The 23,913-nt window shown below is 56.9% G+C and overlaps 1 protein-coding gene across 1 annotated transcript in view; it reads right to left on the bottom strand.

Moving 5' to 3' along the window:
- EPPK1 (epiplakin 1) overlaps window positions 1-23,913 on the bottom strand; it is a gene marked incomplete at both ends in the record, with an annotated part of 78,393 nt that overhangs the window by 13,747 nt on the left and 40,733 nt on the right. The window lies entirely within an intron of this gene.

Here is a 23,913-nt window from a genome sequence, read left to right on the forward strand (position 1 = left end):
GGGAAGGGCCCTCCCTTACCCTGCAGGATCCCCAAGGCAGAGTGGAAGAAGCTTCCCAGCTAAGAAGAGCAGTGGACTGCAAAGGCATGGACCAGGGATTGGCTACCAGGCCACCTCCCAGGGTCCGAGGGCTCTGTTTTCTCCTGTGGGTTGTCCCTTGGTGTCCACCACAGCCCGAGGCCCAGGGTGGGGAGTTTGGAGCCCTCCCAGACCCTAACTCTGCTATGGCTCTGCTGCACCTACCCCTGCTCCAAGGTCCCTGGGTCCAACAGACACAGGCCGGGCCTTCACCCCTGCTGGGCTGGGTCATCTGGCTCCAGGCCCCAGGACTGTACCCACTACCTCTGCCTGGGCCTGTCCCTTTCTCAGCTGGGTTGAATTGATCACCCTGAAAGATATGTCAAAATCCTAAGCCACATACCTGTGAATGTGACCTTATTTGGAAACAGGACCTCTATGAGGTAATTTAAGATGAGATCACACTGGAAAAGGGCTGGCCCCAGTCCAGAATGCCTGGTGTGCTGAAAAGAGAACAAACACCACAGACCGCACTGTGAGAGTCTGGAGCCACCAGGAGCTGGGAGAGGCAGAAAGGGTCCTCCCCTAGAGCCTGTGGAGGGACACAGCCCGGCCCACAGCCTGACCTCGGGTCCCAGTCTGTGTCACCATATGTGTCACACCTTCTTTCCCCACCTCCATGAGCCAGGCCACTTCTGTGTCCTCAGAACCGTGCCTAGTCCCTCTCCTGGTCCACACGCTTGGCAGAGGAAAGTGTCCCTCTGCTCAGAGGGACATCCAGGCCACCCACGGGCCTTGCCTCCCTCTGCACATGTCTGGGGAAGGCACCTCTGCCTGCCCTCACACCCAGGGCACAGCCCTTGCTGACAGCATGCGTTCCACTGCCAATCTCAACAGGCACTTTGGACCTGACAGGTACACAGGGACTCTGCCCCCACCCCTCTAGAGATGGATTCTGCTCCATCTCCTTGTACCCATGAAATCAGAGCGCTGCTCAACCTGCCCTCAGATCCTAAGAGCTGCAGCTTGGTCCTGCCTGCCCTGGGTCCAGATCCACATGTGCATCCACCCTGCACACTGGCACTTAGTGGTCTTGGTCCTCCCTATAGCTGGTCCTATAGGAGGCGCTGCTCCATGCTGGCCCACCTCATGCCTGCTGCCCACCTGTGTCCTCCAGGCTCTGCGGCCACACCCCATGGCTCATCCATCCCCTGGAGGCCTACCTCCCTGCTCCTGTGTCTCCGGAGCTCTCCCTCACTGTCCTCAGTCACCTTCACAGCCCCTCTACCCTCCAAACACCCACATCATGCTGGGAATGTGTGGGGTGGGCAGGTGGGCCCCAGGGGACAGACACCCATGCAGAATCCACCCGGTCCATAAGCCCGGGCTTGGATGTCACATGACCTGTTGGGTGGACAGATGCTGCCCAGCACAGGGAGGGCTTTGGGAAGACAGCCAGTACCAGCCCCTTCAAGAGCTGCACTACCTGAGGTCACTTCCTGACTGGGGCAGCCAATGATGGGCTCAGCCCCTTGATGACCCTGAGAACCATCAAGTCTTCTAGAGAGACTGCCCCCAGTCCACCACCTTGGCCAAGTCCTCCTCCTCCCTTCCCTCCCACAGATGCAGGACCAGGCTGACCCCTCGGTGAGGCCATCAGTATCTGCCACCGCCTGGCCGGAGGGTCCAGTGGAGCCCAGGGGGGAGAAAGCAGCACAGCCTTAGGCTCTCCTGGGGCCGCACTTGGGGAGCAATGTAGGGCAGGAGAGAGGGTGTGGAGGACACAGGCCAGTGGAGTGGGGGCTGTCACCAAGCAATGGAGCTCTGGGCAAAGATCCCAGGAGGCTGGGCTAGCCTGCTGGACTGCCGTGGGGTTCCTAGGGCAGAGCAGGCCCAGGCAACTCCACTGGGAGGGGCCAAGTCCTCCCACCAAGGGGAGAACCCAGCTCTTGGAATGGGACATCTGGGTCAATTTAACCCCAAATATCAAATCCCCAGATTCCCCAAAATGTGCATCCTAGGGGCCAGCACTTTCCTCCTTGCCTCCCGCTCTCAGCAGCCCAGCACAGGCTGAGAAGCCAGGGCCCACACAGAGGGGCTACAGGGCTCAGAGAAGGGCTCTCCCAGGATTTGGGACAGAAGGCCCCTGGACCATGTGAACCTGCTGCTGGGACAGCTTCTAGAGCCTACAGAAGGCACCACCCCCCAGAGTGAAGCAGGGCAGGCGTGGGCAGCCAGGGCTCCACGCTGACTGACCACAGGGCCCTGAGGTGCTGTTGGGAAGGAAGTGACCCCCAGGCACAGAGCCCCTAGTGCTATGCTCACCAGGGGAAGCCTGGGGAGGGGCAGCCCCAGCCTGGATGCAAGTATCAGCAGAGGAGGCAGAGGGCAGGCGAAGGGCACAAGCCCTTGTGAAGGACAGGCAGGAGTCGGGGCTTGGGGATCTAGGCCCCCAGCCTAAAGCGGACGGACCCCTGGGTGGAGCTGGGCAGGCCCAGGAGGAAGAACCTGCAAGAACAGCCCAGCCCTCCTGCAGGGAGCCCCGCTGCTCACTTGAGAGTGACTTTGACCTATAGAATGCCACATCTCAGGGGCAGAGAGTCACTGGGCTCTCTGTGTAGTGGACATCTGTTGGCTCAGGCGGGCAATGGAACCACTCTGTGGTACGTCCCTAGTTTCTACATGTCTTTTGGGGGGACACACTCAGGAGTTCTTTGGCCTTGAAGGATGAGCTGTCCTGTAGGGAAGGCCAAGAAGAGGGCAGTGGAACTGGTCACAGGGCCCTGGGCACCTGGCAGTGGCCCAGTCAGGAGCGCTGCCCTGCAGTGGTGGCAGGACAGCTGCTGAAGCACAGCTGGGACGCCAGCTCCCAGTGACCCTGTGGCTCGTGCCATCAAAGGAGGCAGGACTGCTGCTCTCAGCTGTGGGTTTCCCGCAGCACCACAGCCAGGAGCCAAGGCCTGGGAGCAGCAGTGGCCCACCCCCTCTCTGCAGCCCATGCCTGTGGGGCAGCACAGCAGGTCAGCCTCTCCCTCTGCCAGCCCTCTCCTTCCCTCCCTCCCTCAAGACCTCTGTCTCAGACTGCTACCTGCATAGGCTGCCACACTGGGCCTGTCCAGCCCAGCCCAGGGCAGGGCAGAGCACAGAGGAGAGGGTCATGGGGTTAGGGCCAGGTACCTGTCCCCTGACTCCTGGCTGGGATACAGGAGAAGCAGGGGTTGGAGCCACAGCACAGGCAGGGGTGGTAAGGTGGCCTGGACTTGGTTAGCCCTTGTCCTGGACCAGAAGGCTGCACCTGGACAGAAACCAGAAAGAGCTGACAGAAGCCCAGAGAGGCCCACATTTCCTGAAGAGAGACCGGAGGGCAGTCGCTGACCCAGGGAGCTGCTAGAATGGGCTGGGCAGGGAGGGCTGTGAGCCCGCTCAGTGTGCACACTGTGCCGTGGCTGGTTGGGCCACTCCCTGCTGGCTTGTGGGTGACCTTGGGTCTGGTATGAATCTCCAAAGCCCTGCCCTTTCCAGGTTGCCAGGAGGAAGGCACAGAAGTGGGTGCCTGGGAGGGGCAGAGCAGAGGTCTGGAACTCTGGAACGTGGGAGAGAAACAGACTAGGGCGCCCCAGGGGTCCTGGGAGGAGGCCCAGTCAAGCCCAGCGCTGGGAAAGCAAAGTGCCAGCCTTCCAGAGTAGGGCACCAGTATGAGCAAGCTGTTAGGAGGCGAAAAGCCAGTGGTCTTTGGGGCAGGGAAGGTGGGGGGAGAGGTGGTGGAGGTGGAGCAAATCCCCCCCCCCCAGGCAACCCAGCACCAAGGGGAGGGAAGGGCTGTTCCTAAGAAGGGCCACCATCTGTCTCACACTGAAGAGTAGGACCCCCCCACTCCAGCCCAAGACAAGGGTGTCCCCTTGAGCCAGGTCAGAACAGAAGAAGGACTCAGCCCACACGTGGAGGCTGAGAGTCTGGCCTTTTCCCTATTATGGGGTGGATGGGAGGTCACTGCCCGTCAGCACCGTGTCAAGACAGACAGAAATCAACAGCCCTGATAAGAGCTGGGCATGATGGGCAGGTGGAGGTGGGGAGGCAAGGCCCTTCCTGCCTCTGCCTGGTATCACCAGAGTGACCATCCCTGGACAGCTAAACCTGGACAGCAGTTGGCCTTTCAGTGAGTCAGCCCCACCTGTCTCACCCCAGCAGATGTAGGAGCCAGCTCCGCCTCAAAGCATCCAGCCTGATGGCCTGGTGCCCGTGGATCTAGGCCTGCTCTGCTGCTGACACCTCCCGCAAGGAGGGCTTGGGGGTGCCGGGGATGTGACTCAAGCGGTAGAGCGCTTGCCTGGCATGCGAGCGGCTCAGGTTCGATCCTCAGCACCACATACCAACAAAGATGCTGTGTCTGCCGAAAACTAAAAAATAAATATTTAAAAAAAAAAAAAAAAAAGGAGGGCTTGGGAACCTGACCTTCAGTGACTGCCCAGAACCGCTGGGCAGGGAGACTCCTTTCCTGTGGCATGCTCCAACTGGGGCCTCGGGGTCCCCATCTCTGCAGGGGGACTCAGGGACCCCCACTTCGGACCCAGAATTCTGCCTGCCCAGGGCTGGAAACTGGAGGGCCAGAGCCCAGAACTCCGGGCCAGTTGCGCCAGTCCCCGTGCTGTGTGCCAGCGCTCTGGGCTTCCAGGCCTCGAGTCTCCTGCGGGCCCGCAGGTGTTTCGGTTTCGCTAGTCCCCACCTGTCAGTCTGCTCCGCTCCGGCGCTGGAACCGCAGTCCCTCCGATGGCTCCGCGCCCCGCGCCCTGCGCGTTTAAAAACCTGCGCGGTGCGGCGACTCCTCCCAGCGGCTGCCCGGCCCTCGGTCGGGGCGGGAGGTGGGGCAGCGCCGCGGGGGCCGGCAGGTAGGTGGGGCGGACGAGTGTCGGGAACCTGTGCCCGGGCAGGGCTGCGAACATCCCTAGGCGAGGAGGGGCTGCCGAGCAGTAGGGACCCTCCCCTGGCCCCTCCCCATCGCAAGTCACTGCGAAGGAATGCTGTGCCTGCGCGCGGGCTGGGGTGGAGAGCGACCTGCACCCTCCCGACCAGGGCTTTTGAATGGAGTTTGCAAGGGAAATGCGGGTGGCCGCAGCGCAGGTTTCGGTTCCCCTGCGGCTCATTGCCCTGCTTCGTTACGCAGGAGTGAGAGGGGCTGGAAGGCCGTGCGGGGAGCGGGCGCGTCGCTGTCCTCCGTGGCCCCTTCCCCCTCCAGTTCATTTCTGCTGGGTCTTGCTCAGTCGCCTTAGTGTCCCCTGCTCTGCTTCCTGTCCAACTGCCTCCCGCAAGCCCAACGCAACAGGGACTGAGCTGGTTCAGAGCCCACCCTCAACTGGAGGTTGCACAAAACGCTGCAGGGAAAGCCCAACCTGTACCTCAGAAGTGAATTTCCCCCATCTTGCTCCAAGGATGTATTTTCTTTCTAACTGCTGCATGAATGGGATTCATTCACTCAAGGTAACACTGGCCTTAATGGGGAACTCTCTTGCTAGGGAATGTGGAAGGTGTGCCAGATACCTCAACCTTCTCAACCCCACCCCATACAGACTAGAGGCCCTGCAGCTGTCCCCAAGAGGAGCAGCCCTGGCGTGGCAGTAGGGGTCTGCCTGAACCTCCAGGATGGACCCAGTGGGAGAGCAGAGTAGCCATGTCTTAGGGGACTTTAGGCTGTTGAATGGATGAGAGCCAAGCCATGAAGTCCTCTCTGGAGGCTCCTCCAGGTTGCCCTGCTGCCCCCACTTTCCCCTGCCCTGCCATACCCCCTTCACCTTCCAAGAGGGCAGGTGTCCTCTAGCTTGGCCCCTCCCACCAGAGGACAGCAGCTCAGCCTCAGAACTCCCAGGTTGTCCAGCCTCTCTGTGGCTGCCCCTTTCCTCCCAAGGGACTCTGGGATGACATCCTCCATTCCCCCAGTTCCCAAGGCACCTGCAGGGCCAGGTCCTGGCTGCTCTTGGGCTGCAGCCCCTCTCTGTCATGGCCTGCTCTACCAAGTCACACCAGACCTGCTGGGCTGGCCCCCATGTGGCCTTTAGCCCAGAATCCTGCTCCTGAGACTCTGACCAGCACCCCTCGAGGGGCTCCCCCTCTGCCTGCAGCACAACTGGGAAGAAAATGACCACCTGCCCCTGGAGAGCTCAATCCTCTCTCACCCCCTCACCACACTTGGCCCCAGCTTCCTGTGCACCACCCCCACTTTCCCCCTGCCCCGCCACCTTTCACCTGGCTGTACTTCATCTCTGCCATGGACCCTGGAGGCCCTAGAGTACCTGGGCAAGCACTGTGGGTACTGCCCCCTGGTCAGGTCCTCTGCCTACCATACCAGCCACTTGAGCACTCTGCAAGCTGGCTAGTTGGACACTGACTAGAAGAGAAACCCAGCATCGCCCCAGGAATCCCAAGACAGCCAGAGGTTGCACACTCCCAACCACCCCTGCTCCTTGGGGCTGAGGCTGCAACCTCTTCAGAGGCATGGGACTGGGTGGAGGCCTGGAGAAAGCTAGATGGCACACAAATCCCTGCTCCTGCTCCTTGGGCCCTGGGTGCTCAGAAGCTGCACCCTGCAGACAGAGCTGAGCCCGCACACAAGCTGGGTCAGGATTCAGGGCCCTGTCCTCAGAGCACACAGCAGCTTCCATGAGCATAGGCAGTGCTGGGCAGAATCTGCCTCACCTGCTCCTGGAGCCACCCCAGCTGCCCGGCCAGCCAAGCCTCATCCTCTACACCAGGGAGAGGCATAGCATTGAAGGGGAACTTAGGAGCCAGGGCAGGGATGAGAGCAATGGGGGTGACCTTGGACTCAGGGCCTGGGACACGGCCACAGCACAGATGTGGGTACAGGAGGCATGGTGTGTATGAGGAAAGGCTGGGGGAGGTTTTCCTTTGGGTCCCAAAATATGAACCCTGAGCTGGCTGGTCTGATTGGCTGGGAGGAGGTCTACTCCCCCAGCAGATTGGCCAGCCTCCATCCAGCTTCCCTTGCCGGGTACTCAGCGCAGGCCACAGCACCCCCCCCCCCCCACTGTGGAGATTGGTGGCCCTACACCAGCCTCCAGTCCCTCCACTGGCCTGCAGGCCCCGGCCTGGAGCTTCTAGCCCCTCTGCTGGGTTCCCTGAACAGGGATCTCATGCCCTCCCTACCCAGGCCCTACCCAGGCCACCCACAGGGCACTGGGCTGAGTTCACCTTTGAATAGAGGGCCAAGGAGAAAGGGGCTGCTGGGTAATGGGTACCAGGGCTGCCCTGGGGCTGGCTGGGGTTGGAGGAAGGGGGGCACTGCACACATCCTGGAAGGGTGGTTTCTCCACATTGATGCAGACCCCGGGGACCCTGGGCAGCAACCGCTTTTGTACCCACCTGGCCTTTCATACCCTCTACCCTCTACCCCCCAACCCACATTTAGGGATTGGAAACCCCCCTCAAGACTTCTCCACACCCAGACTGGTCAGCTTGCTTTCAGGAGCCTCCACCTGGCTGTACCTTCTCCCACCCAGGCCTGGCATGAGCCCCCTCCTCCTCCAGCCCGGAAGCCCCTCCACCTCCAGACAGGAAGCCCCTCCTCTTCCAGCCAGGAAGCCCCTCCTCCTCCAGCCAGGAAGCCCCTCCTCCTCCAGCCAGGAAGCCCCCCCTCCTCCAGCCAGGAAGCCCCTCCTCCCAGGCCTGCCAGACAAGGGGGCGGACGATTTCACAGTAGGGCCTGGATGTTCCTGGGTCCCTGGAGGTGCAGGTGTGTTCTGTGGGCTCGACCACCCCCATCCCCCTTCAGCCATCTTTCCACCCATCCATTCTCTACCCAGTAGACACTGCTCAGCAGGTAAACCCAAGGCCTCCTGTGTCCACCACAGCAGACCCTCCAGGCAGCCATCCTTGTCCAGGTGAGAGACAGGGATGGGCAGCCTGAGGTGTGGACTGGCCCCTCAGCTGCTGACAGTGGTGCTCTGGGAGTCAGCCCCGCTGGCCCCCAGCCTGTGACCCCCAGCGCCACCCTTCCCAGTCTCTTCGTCATGTTTTGTGCTGCTGTTGCCCTGGGAACTTTCCATTGGAAAATGTTGGGCGAGGTGGGCAGGCAGACAGGCCAGGGCAGGCTGCAGACACGCTGTGGGTGGATGGGTGGTGGACGCCTCTCCCAGGAGGGCTGGTCGGTCCCACACCCTAGGACGGCCCACCCTGTCCTGCCCACTCCTGTTCTCAGCCCCCACCCCAGGCCTGGGGAGTGCTGTAGGTGTGGGTCCCCACAGAGAGGCCCAGTGGGATGAAGGATGTGTTCCAGCACAGGCCTGCCCACTCCTGGCACCCAGATCTCATTCCGGAGTGTCCACCTAGCTGCCAGTTGTCCACATGGAGGCAGGGAGTGCCCTGCTGGGCCTCAGCGTCTTTGCTCAGGTGAGACATTTAGGCTGGAGTGCCCCTTGCCCTGCTCCCCTCTGTCCTCAGGCCTCCCAGGAGGAAGAGTGAGAGCAGCACCCACCCTAATGCCCAGCTCCTGGCTGACCTCCCCCCAAGCAGGGCCAGACCCGGTTCCTGCTGGAGCCCCCTTGGCAGTCCCAGGGCTGTTACTGAGAAGTGGAGGCCAGGCCCCAGGAGGCTATGGGGAAAACTCAGGGTGGCCACCTGCTCTCCCATCAGAGCAGGCCAGAGTGCTAGACTGAGCCCAGTCCTCCTGGACCAGGGCAGCAACAGCCACCTAGCAGGACCCTCTAGCCCCATTGCTCCCACCCTACCGCCTGTCAGCTCTCACAGCTCCTGTCAGCTCAGCTGGTCATCTGTCCCCTTCCCATAGGAGCTCCTGCACCATGGCAGATAGATGGGTAAGTGACCAGGAGGAAGAGCCCTGGCCCCAGGCTGCCCACATACAGAAGCTGCTAGAGCCCACAGCTTGTGACTGGGGCCTTCATAGGCCACCAATCCCTGGAACTCCTCCATGTTTTCCCCTCGCACTAACACCCGGGACACCAGGTCCAGAGCCCCACATGACCCAGCACCCTCCACACGGTCCTGATGTACCTGGGCAAGGGGCTGTGTGCACTGCCCACAGATGCCTGGGGTGACTGGCTGCCTGCCAGGGGAGATGCAGACGGGGCTGAGGGGGGTGTAGCCAGAGGAGCACAGGTGGTACCAGGTCTGCAGACAGGCCCAGGCCCACTCCTGTTAGAGCAGATCTCACAGGCAGACAGGCCTTGGCAAGCCTGACAGCGGCTAGGGGTCAGCTGGCCAGAGCCAGGGTGGACGGGATGGGCCAGCAGGTCACACTGACGTGGTGTTGGAGGCAGCAGTGATTGCTGAGGTGGCCTGACAGGACAGGAGCCTGGGGCTGGGCGGAGGGGCACAGCTCCCTCATGAGGGTTGTCTCAGGATCTCTGAGCCTCTGGGAGGAAGGGCCGGCTCAGGAGGTCCCTGAGAGCTGGCTCAGGCACAGGCATTCACTGGCAGGGGATGGACCTCAAGGGAAAGTGGCTTTTCTTTGAAAGATACAAAGATTTAATAGGAAGGAAAAACAAGACAGCAGTGAGCTCCCTCACTTAGCAGCACATGCATCTTCGTGGTAGAAAAGCCCAGAGTTTGGGGACCTGAGTCCAAGGGACCTGCACCTGTCACAGGTGGTGGAGGCTCCTGATCCCCTCCGTGAGCAGGGAATGGGGTGCAGCCGGAGGTACGGGTAACCAGAAATCCGACTCAACCTGGGTTGGAAAATACAAGCAAAGCAGCAGCTCCTGACGGGCAGTGTTGGAGCTGGGGGAGGCCAGGGGCACGCCAGGGCCTGGGGCTGGACTCAGCTCTGGAGAGCTGGGTGCCTGGGGACCCACAGGCCCAGGTGCTGCCAGGCGCCCACTAGCCTCTTTCAGAAGTTCTAGAGAAACCACACTGGCTCTCAGTGGCTCTGGTCATGTCACCTGCTCTTATGGGTAGAATTCCATTCCCCCAAAGCTACATCCAAATCCTAATCCAACAGCATGTTCCAGGCCCTGGGCTTGACATCACAACGCGCGCTCACACACACACACACACACACACACACACACACACACGCAAACACTCAGCCCTAATTCCAAGACCTTATTTGGAAATGGGGGGTTTTGGCAGATGTCATCAAGTTAGGATGAGGTCATTAGGGTGGCCCTAATTCAATGTGACTGGCACTGAGAGCATACCACGTGAAGCAGACATAGAGAGCAGTGTGTGACCCAGGGGCAGAGGCTGGAAGGCTGTAGCTGTGGCTGGGCTTTGACAGCTGCTACCAAAGGGTAGCTGGAGGAGAGAAGGGTTCTACCTGGAGTCAGAGGTTGGGGGACACTCCCCATCCATGCCTCCCAGTCAGACTCTGGCCCCCAGAGCTAAGAGAGGACACATCTCCCTTGTCCTGAGCCCAGCAGGGGCTGCACACCAGGAGCCAGCCAGGGCACAGGTACCTGCCCTCCTGTGGCCTGGTTCACTGCCAGGCTCCTCCCTGGGGCCAGGGTGGTGCCAACAGCACCCGATGCACATGGCTTCCAGAGAGGGCCAAACAGAGTAGGTAACCGGGGTCTCAGATGGTCCAGAGCTCGCCCTTCCTGGCAGGGCCTAGGACCAGTAGATGTGCTGGCCAAGAGGAAGAAGACAAGAGTCCAGGGTGGAGCAGGTGGCCATTGTGGTTGCCACGTTTATACCATCCACAGCAGGGGATGGTGGCTCTCCTGACCAACCCTCCCCTTGAGAGTCTCTTATACTTTTTTTCCCAGTACTGAGGTTAACTCAGTGTTTAACCACTGAACTATACCCCAGACCTTTTTGAAATTTTGAGACACAGTCTCACAACAGTTGCCCAGTTTGACCTTGAACTTTTTGTCCTCCTGCCTCCCAAGTCTCTGGCACCACCAAGAAATTGTGGCAGTCACAATCCTGAAAGTCAGCTGAGGTGTGAACCTAATAGAGCAGCAAGAGGCCCTGGGAGCATTGCTGCAGCCCACGGCCAGCCCTCCTTCGCCCTGGCCCCGGGTGCATCTAGACACCTGCTCAGGAAAACACTGCTGGGCCTGCGAGCACAGACAGACGAAGGTTCTGAAAATGTAGGTTCCCCCGGGGCAGCCAGTAATTGGTGACTGATGAGTCCTGCAGGGTTGCTTCCCAGCAGCCTTCCATACCCCTTCTATACTCTCTTCTGATTTCACTTCTTAATTGCTTTTACCCAAACCCTTGCTTTGGCGTCTACTTCTGGGGAGTCCTGCCCAAGGCCCACGTCTCCCCAGGCGGGCCACTCAGGGAGCACCAGCTGTGCAGAACTGGCTCACCACCTCGTTGGCAGCACCTGGACTGCAGCAGACCTCCCTGCTACAGAAACTCCACCCAGACAGAGCCAGCACACAGGAGGCACACGATTAATGCTGAATTAATCAATGGATCCAATCCAGGTGAAATGGACAAAATGACCTGAGACAGCTTCAAGTGGGGATTCTGAGCATCACACCTCCCGGAGCAGGGCCTGCCTCTGGACGCTTGGCCTGGACTCTGCTTCCCAGGGGTTCTCAGCTCCCCTATCCCTGGCTTTCCCCCAAGCCCAGTCCAGGACCCTAACTCTGGAGGCTGTGGTCCAGGATGGGTAAGCATGAGGCTGACCATGGCCATGGCTGCATGGAGGTCCACCCCGCCCCGCCCCTGTCAGCAGCTCTGCCTCCTGCCTCTCACCTTTGGGACCCCTGGGACTGCACCTTTCCTGGACTGCTCCCCCAGGCCCTGGCGGTCCAGCAGCCTCCCACGCTGCTTCCAACAAACCATCTTCAGCTGGAGTTTCCGTTTCTTATAACCAGAGTCCCAATGAGCACCTCAGAGGGAAGCAGCCAGCCCTGCCATGTGGGGTCCTCTGGGAGACGCTGGCTGGGGCAGGTGAAGGCAGCTTGGAGGGGGACCACCTGCTGCCCAGGACCAGGGAGGAGTGAGCACCCAGCACCAAGAGGTCAAGTGGCCTCCTTTTTTTTGAGTTGGAAACTATTTAAGAAACAAGATGCAGACATCGGTGAGGTGCCCATAGATGTATCAGCTTCCTTTATGCTAAACTGAGGCTCCTGACGCTGCCCCAGCCGCTGGCTCCTTGGAGGTGGAACTTCAGCAGGACCCCACCAGGTTCCAAGGCATCCAGCAGGCTGAGTCCCGTGGGCCTGGTTTCATCCCCAACCCATCAACAGACAGCCTGTCCCCCACAAGGCGGGCAGACAGGCAGAAGCCCCTCCCGGGAGTGAGGGACAGTTTTCCCACTTTCCCACACAGAATACCCAGCCTCGACGTTTGAAGGCTGAGCTCCAGTGTCTGCAATGAGCCCCAGAAAGACATGAGGAATCTGAGGATCAGAGCTGGAGGCTGCTACTGACCTGGCCAGACAGACCCTAGTCAGGGAGCGGTCAGTGCAAGTACACAGACCCTTGGCCAGAGTGTTGGGCTAATACCTGGGGCTAGGAAAATTATGAGGGAGGCAAACCCTGTGGTGGCCTGACCCTTCAGGGATGACAGCTCTGACACCAAGCTCCCATCACATGGGCTCCCAGGCACAGGGGCTGGTGGGAGGTCTGAGGCTCAGGACCCTCTTCCACCATCCCCCCTCCTTCCCAGGCTGACAGAGCTACTGGCAGTACTGAGCTGTCCAGGGGCCTCACACCCTCCTCCCGTCATCTGTCATCTGTCCCCACTAATGCTTCCAATGACAGAGCTCGGAGCCAGACCAGAGGAGTCCGAGGCGCTTCCACACCAGGGGATCTGATGCGTCTTCAAATGAATTCGCACAAACTTGCCTTGCAGGAGGGTGGGCTCCAGGCTGGACAAGCAAGGCCAAGCACAGTTTCATGGCTGATCCTGCCAGTGTGCACCCGTGAACTGGGGATTCTGGACTCAGGTAGACCCTCCCACAACTGGAGAAGAGCAGTGTGGACCTACCTGGCCCCTCTGAGGCTGGCTCGAAGGCAGGCCAACTGGGAGGGAGCTCATGGTGGGGTCTGGAGAATTCTGTACGGTCTAGGACTGAACCCCCTGGCCGGGAGCCCTGCAGGAAGAGGCCAGTTCCCAGGGCAGCCCTGCTCCCGAGCCCCATGCAGCCTCCTCTGCAGGTCTGTCAGGGCACAGCTTGCCTGGGCACTGGGCTTTATCAGGCTCATTGTTGGTTTCTCCTAGGAAAGATGGGGCACTCAGAAGTGGCCAGAGCTGGCTGGCCTTGGTAAGAATCTCCATGCTTGAGTCCAAGCGGGGCCTCAGTCCTAGCCACCAGAGCCACCTGCTTGGTGACCTTATGGAGCAGCCCTGGGTGACACCTGACATGCAAAGTTGTCACTGTCCCAACCTCAGAGCCTCTCACCCCCATGCCCTGCCAGGCCCCCTGTGTACCTATTCTGTGCTCTCTGCATCTCTAGCCACCACAAGCACTAGCTGGGGCCTGTGATCCTTCCTCAGGGGCTATGAGTGGCCAGGCACATGGCTTCAAATGCTGCCAGCTGGCGCATCTCCCTGCCATCCCTGATGGGACTACAGGGCTGTCCTCCCAGCTGGATCCAATGCACTGGGCAAAGCCATTGGCAGCTTGAGGACCCATCTCTGTCACCTGGCAGTGGGTGTGAGCCTCAGGCTCCAGGAGGGCTGTACAGCTGGCAGGAGGCAGATGCAGGGACCCAGGAGGCAACACCTGACTCTGCAGACAGCCAGCTCCTCAGGACACACTGGTGCTGGGCTGCTTTCCTGTACCCAGAGTGCTGCTGCCCTGCCCAGTTTTATGGTAGCTCCCTGTTTATCGTGGGCAACTGGGACACCTGTCTCTGCTTCCTGGCTACATGGCTCATCTCCACCAGGGCTAAGGAGCAGGCCTCAGGCTGCTTCTCAGAGGACTGGTCACTTGCAGGAGAGGGTGTGCTGGGATTCTCTGACGGGTGTGTGTCCAGAACACAGGAGCACCACCAAAGCAGCCAGGCCAGGCAGAGCTGCTCAGAAGACCCAATCTAAGGGCCCTCCAAGCCACCACCACACTCACCTCCCAGGCCTGTGTAGTGTCCCCTCCAGTGAATCCACATGTGGGGAGCCACATTGAGGTACCACACCTTCCAGTCCTGATGCACCAGGGATCTGAAAGATCACTGTAGTCTAGCGTGGTCGTGCCATGACTCATGCCTCGGTCTTTTGCCCACCCTTGGATAGCAAGGCCAGTCTTCTGAGTGGGCGACCCCTGGGGTTGAACCACACTCACCTGTTCTTTTGTAATCCTACCCCTTTGCCCTGTTTGGGATAGAATGTTCCATGGAAATGCCCTCTGTGTGTATCTTCTCTTGCTCTGCCTTTGGGTGTGGCCTTCCTAGATGTCAATCACCCTGCTGGCAGCAGACATCAGGAAGCTGGACTCAACCCCCTGAAACCTGACCCCTGGCCTCATTAGAATGGCTTCTCCCCAATAAAAGGGTTCAGCACATGCTCCTCACTCTTTTCATGGACTCCTAAGGTCAGAGGAGCCATCACAGGACCCAAAGAAAAAGGTATCTCTGTTTCTTGTGTGGTTATTTCTTGCAGCCCAGTTCCCCTGGAGTGACCCTGAGTGTTTTGGTCCTGGAACGTGACACCCACAGCATCACTTGAAGATGGAATGCTGCTCCTCAGTCACCAAGACCAAGCCCCATCCATGTTTCTGATCTGCCCTCCTTAGCCCAACTTCAGTCTCCATGGTCATAGGGAGTCTGCTGGGCTCCACCCCCCCACACACACCTGGCAGAAGGGGACATGTGAGAGGGACGACCCCACAGATCACTTGGCAGCAACAGTGGAAATCCGAGTGCCTTTGGTTCGTCAGCATTTGGACCCAACAGCTCAGGGACCCCGTGACACCACACCCTCCGTGCCTCTGGCTGGGAAAGGCAAGAGACAGCAACAGTCCCACAGAGTCAGGGCCAGCTGGGAGCCAGGCCCACCCACATGACCAGACTCTGGGTAGCGGCTAAGCCCCGAGGTGCTCAAGGGCCCCTGTGGAGAGCTGTGGGCTCTGGGGCCAGAAAGGGAAAAGGGGGCAGAAGACCCTACAGACTCTACTTTTCCGTGGGAAAGCAGCCCACTCGTTTTTTGGGATCACCATAACAAAGTACCACGGCACCGGCACCTCAAGTAACAAACACTTCCTCTCCCTGCTCTGGAGGCAGAAGTCCAGAGTCAAGGTCCTCAGGTTGCGCCAGAGGCAAGGGGGGCCCAGCTCTGCCTTCCAGTGCTCTGTGGCCGTCAGCAGCAGCACCCCCTTCTGCCACCCGCATCTTCGGCTTGTTCCCCTCTTCTCACCAGCATGTCTCCGACACCTGAGGTCCACCTGGCTAAAGCAGAAAGGCCTCACCTTGAGGCCAAGACTCTACTTGCAGCCACTTGGGTCTGCAAAGACCCTTTTCCCATATAAGGCACATCCCCAGGTACCTGGGACACTCACCCCAGGACCAGGAGGAAGCCTGCCTGCCTTTGCTTTGTGAAACACAGGAGTGTGTGTGTAGGACACCCACTGGGCTCGCCACCCACTGGGCTCACCACCCAGGTCTGCTGGTGGTGATGGGCAGGAAGGTGTCCAGGACAACTCCTGTCGGGGGGCTTCTGTAGGTCTTTGCTCCTGGCTCGGGCAGCAGTGCTTCCCCAAACCATCCAGAAGTGATTCTGAGAAAGGAGTGTGCGGTGTCCTGCTGCCCAAGGACACCTCAAGAAAACCATCTCCCCACTTTCTGCACATTGGGAGGGAAAGGAGAAAGTGCCTCTGGACCTGCCCTGTCTGCAGCACGTACAGCAGTGTGTCAGGTCTCCTGGCCCTCGGGCCACCTGGAATGCGCGTGATCAAGCCTCTGACAGCCCGTCACTCCCCGAGTCCACTGCTCCCTGTGCACCTGCTGTACTCAAGAGCTAAAGCGGGTGGCCACAGGCCCCAGGCCAACACATTCAGGTCAGCAGCGGAGATGTGGACATCACTATATCCCTCCGGGATTGGGGCCACAACGCCATCTGGGCCACGGACCCATAGGGCCAGAATATGAAAAATTAAACAGACCCCACTTTTATCTAGATAGTGACTATGAGTTGGATTATTTTCCTCAAAGATTTGTTGAAGTCTGATCATCCCTGCCCCTCAGGATGTGGCCATTTTTGGAAATATGGTCATGGCAGACCTGAGTAGTTGAGATGAGGTCACAATTGAGTTGGGAGGGCCCCTGATTCAGTATGACTGCTGTCCTTATAAAAATAATGCCATGTGGAGATGGAGTCCTGCCGTGTGCCAGCATAGGAGAGTCAGGTGCTGTGTTGGGAAGCCCTGGAGCACCGGGAACAGGCCACGCTGGAGGGAGGCCAGCCACAGTCTTCCTCAAAACCTCTGAAGGAACCGCCCTGCTGACACTTTGATGTGGGACTCTTGGCAGCTGACACTGAGAGAGAATGTCCCTGTGGCTTGAAGCAGCCGTTTGCAGTGCTTAGAGTGAACCCAGGAACGGTGGCCCCACCTGCCCAGTCCCTGCTGATTGGTGGTCACAGGAAGTGCTTGGCCTCAGCTTGGGCTGTGTCCAATAGTCCCCTGAGGTTCGAGCACCTGGTCAGGCAGGCGGTGGGGGGAGACCCTCCTTCCTTTGGGAGACACAGCACCCCTTAACGCAGAGGCTGGGGCAGCCCCCTCGGCTCTGGCAGTTGGTGTTGCCACTCAGGTCCCCTCGTCCCAGCTACACTCAGAGGACCAAGGATAATGACTTCCTCTGCCATCCCCAAGGTGGGGGAGCGGGCTACATGCTGAGCCCAGGCCCCATGGCCTGCTGTATCCCGTCCTCCTTCCACTGTGTACTGGCAGCCCCTGGAGTCCCTGTGCACCCCACAAAGCCCAAACAAGGCTCTGTCAAGCCTTCCTGGTCTTGCCCAGCTCCTGCCCAGCCCTCTCCCTGTGTCTAGCACGTGCCTGCTCCCTGGAGGGGCTGCTCAGTGGGGAGCCGGCTCCTCCTGCCCACATGACCTCTCTGCAGCTAACCCTGGAAAAACTCTGGGGGCAGGAGGGGAGGTGTGGGTTTCAGGAACTGCCCAGTGAGATCCTGGGAAGCGCTGGGGGAAGAGGGACTGGTGCTCCTGGGGCTGCGCTCTCTGCTTCCTGGCCACCAGAGTTGAGAAAAGCCTGACCACACAGATGCCCAGGGGGTCAGCAGGTGGGGCTGACTTGCCTGCCAGGCCCTCTAATCCCCAGGGTGGGAGGACGGTACCTGGGGGGCTGACTTCCATCTGAGTGTGTACCACTAGGGGTGGTGGTCCCTGGTGCTCTGGGGCACCCCCTAAGCTCAGATACCCATAGCCTGGTCTGCAGTCTCCCCAATACTGCTGGACAGAGGGGCAAGGCGTGGTGGGATCGCCTAGGGAGGGCAGAAGGAGTGTGCCATGGAGGGAAAGAGCTGCCACCAGAGGCAGCTGGACCCCGCGGAGGCCCAAAGTCGAGGTGGAGAGAGGCACAAGGGGTCAGTGTACGCACGCCTTAAAGAAAATAAGGACCAAGGACGTCACCAAGTGACCAGGAGCATGACTCAAGAGCAGGAATTCATGTGTGAGCAGCGTGACTGATCTGTTGGTGGGAGGGGCCAGGCGGGAGGCCCCAGAACCCTAAGAGAGGACCAGGGCCTCGCTGCTGGCAGCCAAGAAGGAAGAGGAGACCCAGAATGCCTGGGAAGGGCCAGGTGCAGCTGCAAGTGGCCAGAGGCATATGTAAGGTGGGGGACGTGGACCCAGAGCATGGAGGGATGGGCCAGGTTTCCGCAGAGGTTGGAAGGAGGCCTCAGACCAGAAGGGGAGGGAGGAGCTGGCTGATCCCCATCCGGGACACCTGGACAAGAGGGAAATTCTGAAGCCCTTGAGGGGGAGCCAGCAGCAGCACTGGGCTGGAGGACAATGGAGCCATGCCCAGCGCTGGAGGGAGAGACTTGTTCCCAGCCTTCAAACCACCCACACAGAGGTCCTGCTCCTGGCACCACAGCCTCCCTGACAGGAGCACCATGTGGGTGACAGGACGAGAGGGAAGAGCTAGGCAGCGGCCAGGGAGCCTCTGCAGACGCTGGCCTCCAGGGGGAGGTCCCAGGGAGCTGCCCCTCCCATGAAGGAAAGGAAAGCAGAGGTGAGCCTGAGGTGGGAGGGCCAGGAAGGAGGAAGGACAGTACCCAAGCTGCCACGTCACCAAAAGGGACAGCAGATAAATAGAATACCAAGGTCCGATGGCAGGAATCAGGGCACACACCACAGCAGACGGGGTGTGAGTGGGTGGACTCGCGGGGCCAGTGGCTCCTGGGCAGGATCTGGAGACCCAGCAACAGGCTGGCTGTAAGACTTTAAACACAGAGGCAACTGAACCAGGGGAAGCGGCCTTCTCTGACCAAGCAGATGCCACTTGTGTGAGTCCAACCTCAGTCCAGAGAAGTGAGCCTTGCTGTGGGAGAGCCCTGTGAGAACTGCCCGCACAGAACATTCCAGAGAAGGACGTCCTCGAGACGCCACCCGCAGCAGCTCCTGCTCTGAGCCTCTGCCACCAGGGCAGACTCTGGGGGAAATGCAAAATACTACGCTCGCCTGGCATGCGTGCGGCCCGGGTTCAATCCTCAGCACCACATACCAACAAAGATGTTGTGTCCGCTGAAAACTAAAAATAAACATTAAAATTCTCTCTCTCTCTCCCACTCTATCCCTCTTTAAAAAAAAAAAAAAAGAAGAAATAGAGAAATAGAGATTTTTCAATAGACCAGTAAATAAAATGGTCAATAAAGCGTTTTCCTCTGAGAAAACTCCAGGTTCAGATTATTTTAAAGGTAGATTTCATCGACTTTCAAAACACAAAAACAAAAGTATTATTAACTTATGTCCATCTTCCCCCTGCTCCAAAAGGAAAAAGATGCCAATCTCATTTTGCAAGACTCCTGCACAATTGTTTCTGAACGCTGGGACAATGCAGGGGGGAGGGATGTGGGCCCCACGACCCACAGACACAGATGCAGAGGTGTTAATAAAGCATCATCTAATGATACGCCACAGTGCACTTCCAGAATAGTGCGGCTCAGGAGCAGGAGGGCGGCTCAGCACTTAAAACGTCAGGTATCAGCACTGTTCGCAGCACTAACAGACTCCCGGGAAACCTGATGGCATCAATGACAGGAAGCACATGTGGCAAAGTGAATGCCATCCAAGCACTCACCCTGGGACCTCACTTCCCCAACAGGCTTTCTGTTACTTATGGAAAGTAGTTGTGAATATTTTGTCTAGTGGAAAAAGTTTAGAGGTCTTCCCTTAAAAATTAGAAAAGCCCAGAATGCTCACAGCCACTACTCTGTCCACATAGCATGGGACATCTGGGTCAATCCTGAAGGGAAGCAAAGGAATGATGGAATGATGGGTAAGAGACTTGATGCCTAGGCTCTCTCCAGCAAGGAGGTCCACGGAACAGGCTAGGAGAGTGTGGCTGCAGAGTCGCTGATCTAGACCTTCAGGGACCAGGCAGGAAGCAGGTCTGACCTTACTGCGCAGTCATCATGTTTGTACAGTCAGGCGGCCACCAGTGTCTGCTAACTGTCCTCCAGCGGCCAGGCAAGGAGTGGGCCACGCAGCAAGCGCAGGGACTGCAGCACGCAGCCTCACACAAGGGCTGTGCCTATGGGGGAAGCCGTGTGCCACTCACACACTCGCACAGGGGAGTGGTTTGCCACTCAGATGCCCTTAACGTATGCCACGTGTGCAGAACTCCATGCCCGTGTCCCCACAACTTGAGAGCAAGAGAAACAGCTGTCTCAATGGCAAAGACCATCATCTACGAGAAGGAAGGAAGGAAGGAAGGAAGGAAGGAAGGAAGGAAGGAAGGAAGGAAGGAAGGAAGGAAGGGAGGGAGGGAGGGAGGAAGAAAAAGGAAAGGGCCAGGTGCAGTGGTGCACACCTGTCATCCCAGCTGCTCGGGAGGCTGGGGCAGGAGAGTTCAAAGCCAGCCTCAGCAATGGCAAGGCACTAAGCCACTCAGTGAGACCTTGTCTCTAATAAAATACAAAATAGGGCTGGGATGTGGCTCAGTGGGTGAGTGCCCCTGGGTTCACTCCCTGGTATCCCCCCACCAAAAAAAAAAAAAAAAGAGGAAAGGGCCACAAAAGCCCAGCCCCCGGCAGGCAAACGTGACTCCACCCTCTAAGACTCAGAAAGAACAGCCCCTTCCAGGTCCTCTGAAGCCCTTCCCAGGACCCAAAGTGGAGGGTGCCACCTTGGTGGGTGCCCCAGGATATGGGGTAGAGGAGACAGTCGGGACTTCTGTGGGGAAAGGCCACCCTCTGTGACAGGTGTGTGTGCCTGAGCTGTGGGGACAGGTGGGGATCTGCAGAGCAGTGCTGGCTGAGAGTCCCTGATTGTTGAAGCAGATGTTACATGGGGTTCTTTATTCTTCAGTAAGCCCCCCTTATCCACAGGCGTACTCTGCAAGACCCCCGGGGAAGCCTGAAACTCTAGATACAGATACATGTATCTATGCTTTTCATATATGTATATATCTATGATAAAGTCTAGTTTATTAACTAGACACAGTAAGAGATTAACAGTAACTAATAATAAAATAGAACAATTATGATATTACACTGTAATAAAAGTTATGTAAATACGGTCTCTCTCTCTCCCTCCCCCTCCCACATCTCTCAGTTCTTATTAAAGGAAGTACTTTGTAGTTCCTCTTTGGTGCCTCTAAATTGCCAGTATCGTGTGCTTTGGGGCCATTATTAAGTAAAACAAGGGTAATGTGAGCACAAGCACTCGATACTGCAACAGTGGATCTGATAACCCAGACACTGCTGAGTGACTTAGCATGTGGACAGCGTATACAGCATGGATACAGTGGGCCAAGGGATGACTCATGTCCTAGGCCGGGTGTGGGGATGGCTTGAGATCTCATCACAATACTCAGAATGTTACACAATTTAAAACTTATGAATTGCTTATTTATGGAATTTTTCATTTAATATTTTCAAACCACAGTCGACTGAGGCAACTGACCCTGTGGAAAGAGAACCTGCTAAGGGGCACACCTGTGCTCTTTGCTTCCGTATACGCTTCAATTCTCCACCATAAAAGCTTTAAAGAAACAACAAGACTGACAGACGTCCAACCCATCTGATTTTCGAGCTCTGCGTGCCAGTGGCCATGCCCTTGGATCTTTTTTGAACAGACTTTGCAGATTTGATACAGCGTTGTATAACCAGAGCTGTTTTTCTTGACTTAACTGTGAGCACTTAAGTCACTCTGCAGACCTTCAGTCCCTTCCTTGAGCCCTTTTGGTTCTTAAAGGATTAACCAGGTGCCTGCCTAATCCAGCAGAGACTTACTGTGGGTGTGCCACCCCATCCGTAGGCCTTGCTCAGGGCTGAGATGCAACAGGCAGCCATCATCTGGGACATTTCTGCTTGGGGTTGCGGAGCAGCTGTCTCCTCCACCTTCTGTGCTAGGGACTGGCTCCTTTTCCTTCATTCCTGCTCACAAACCAGCCCATTCTTGTCTAAGCACCTCTCTCTCTCAAGATGTGATCCACACAGCATAAAATTCATCCCTTTAAAGTGTAAGATCCAGTGATCTTTAGTATAATCACAAGGCTGAGCAACCACCACCACTATCTAATTTCAAAGCATTTTTATCACCCAAATAGAAACCATGTACCTTTCTTTATTTGCTTGCTTTGTTTTTGAGATGGCATCCCATGGTGCTGTCCAGGCAGACCTCAGATTCCTGGGCTCAAGCACCTTCTCCCCCAGCCTCCCACGTGCTAGTACTACAGGCCACCACAGCCAGCACCCACAGGACTCTAACAGGGAGACCCCACCTCTGAGGCCCGGTCACTTCCTGTCGCTGTGGCTCTGCCTGCTCTGAGCATTTCAGTGGCCTTGGACCCCTATGGTCTTTTATGTCTGGCTTATGTCCTGTGGTTTTCCAGGTCCACCAGGTCACGGTGTGCAGCTGCGCTTCATCCCCGTCTATGGCAGAGACCTTTTTACTGTGTGGCAGGGCTGTGTCCCCTCTCTGTCCATCAGCTGGTGGACTGTTGTGAATGCTGCTGCTCCAAGTGTCTGGGCGACATTTTGTGTGGCCATTTCCAGTTCTCTTGAGTATACCCCAGGAGAACTGCTTGGCACATGGTAGGTCATGTTTACTTTTTGAGAACTGTCATTATTTTTCAAGGTGGCTACACCATTTAATATTCCCACTGGCAATGTATGATAGCTTTATTCTTTACATTCTCACCCAAAATTGTCATTCTCCATTTTAAAAAATGAATCGAGGCCATCCTAGGACTATGAAGTGGTAACGCATAATGGTCTCGATTTGCATTTTCCTAGTGACAGATGACAGGGAGCATCTGTTTGTTTGCTTCTGTGTTATTTGTATGTCTTCTTAAAAAAAAGTCTACTCCAGTCCTTTGTCCATTTTTAAATTGGGTTGCCTTCTGTCTTGTGCTGAGCTTCAAATGTTCTTTATGGAGCCTGGATAAAGCTCCTTATCAGAGAAACAATTTCCAAATATTTTCTCCCAATTTATAGGTGGGCTTTTCATTTTCTAGACAATGTCCTCTGAAGCACATGAGTTTTAATTCTAATGCAGTCTAATTTATTTTGTTTCTATTTGGTTTTGGTTACTTTTGCTTTTGGTATGAGCTAGGAAGTCATTGCCTAATTCAAAGAAGCAAAATTTTGGGACTATTTTCTTCTAAGTTGGTAATAGTTTTAGTTCTTCCATTTAGGTTTTTGATCCATTTTGAGTTAATTTTTGCATGTGATGTGAGGAAAATAAAAGAATGCCCAGCTCCATTCATTGCATATAAATATTGTGGGAGGCCATCCTCGCACGTGATTTGAGTGACCTCCCTGGCTGGGTGAGAGGCGCTTAGGCACAGCTGTGTCGGAGCCCTCCCCACCCTTCTCCAGGTCTCAGGGCTTGTCCATGCAGAGGCGTGTCTGGCCACTGCCCCAAAGACCCAATCGTCGCCCCTGACCTTGGGATGCTGTCCCCCTAAACCTTCATTGGATGGAATCTTCCCCAGAATTTTTTGTTCCCCAATAAAAGTCCACTCCCTGACGTGTTCTTTCTCTTTCTCTCTCTCTCTCTCTCTCTCTCTCTCTCTCTCTCTCTCTCTCTCTCTCTCGCCTCGCCTCTTCAGTAAACCGCATTAGGTGGCTGGAGGCAGGAGCTGGGAGGAGCCATCCTGGGGCTGGTTTTAAAGGTAATTAGACTCTGGTCTCTTTAATTTAAAACTCCCTAGCGGTTTCTCACGATTCGAACCTTGTTTCATGAAGCCAGCGCAGGTCACCAGCTAAAAAATATTCCTTGTCCTTTTTCCTGCTGAAGGATCTTGACACTCTTGTCCCAGTCAGCAATCACAGACATGTGGGTTTATTTCTGGACTGTCCCATGGTCCATCCCCATGACTGGCACCACACTGTCCTGGTTACTAGAACTTTGTAGAAACTGGGAAGTGAGTCCTTCAATGTGGTTTTCAGGAATTTTATTTATTTATTTTTTTTTTTTTGCTATTTTGAGTCTCTGGAAATTCCATATAAATTTTAGGATCAGCTTGTCCATTTTTGCAAAAAGACAAAGAAAAGAAAAGGGCATTTTGAATTCTTTAAAATTTTCTTTTAGTTGTAGGTGGATACAATACCTTTTTATTTTGTTTATTTATATGTGGTGCTGAGGATTGAACCAATGCATCACACGTGCTAGGCAAGCGCTCTACCTACCAGTGAGCTACAATCCCAGCCCCCGCATTTGGAATTCTGATAGGAACTGCATTAACTCTTTAGATCCCCTTGGGAAGAATCGCCATCTGAATCCCATGGAGTCTGCCAACCCATCAATATGTGGTGACTCCATTTAGTAATGACCTCTTTGTTCTTTCCACAT

Source organism: Spermophilus citellus, assembly GCF_964194105.1.
Source record: "Spermophilus citellus genome assembly, chromosome: 14".
In the NCBI taxonomy this organism is placed as follows: Eukaryota; Metazoa; Chordata; class Mammalia; order Rodentia; family Sciuridae; genus Spermophilus; species Spermophilus citellus.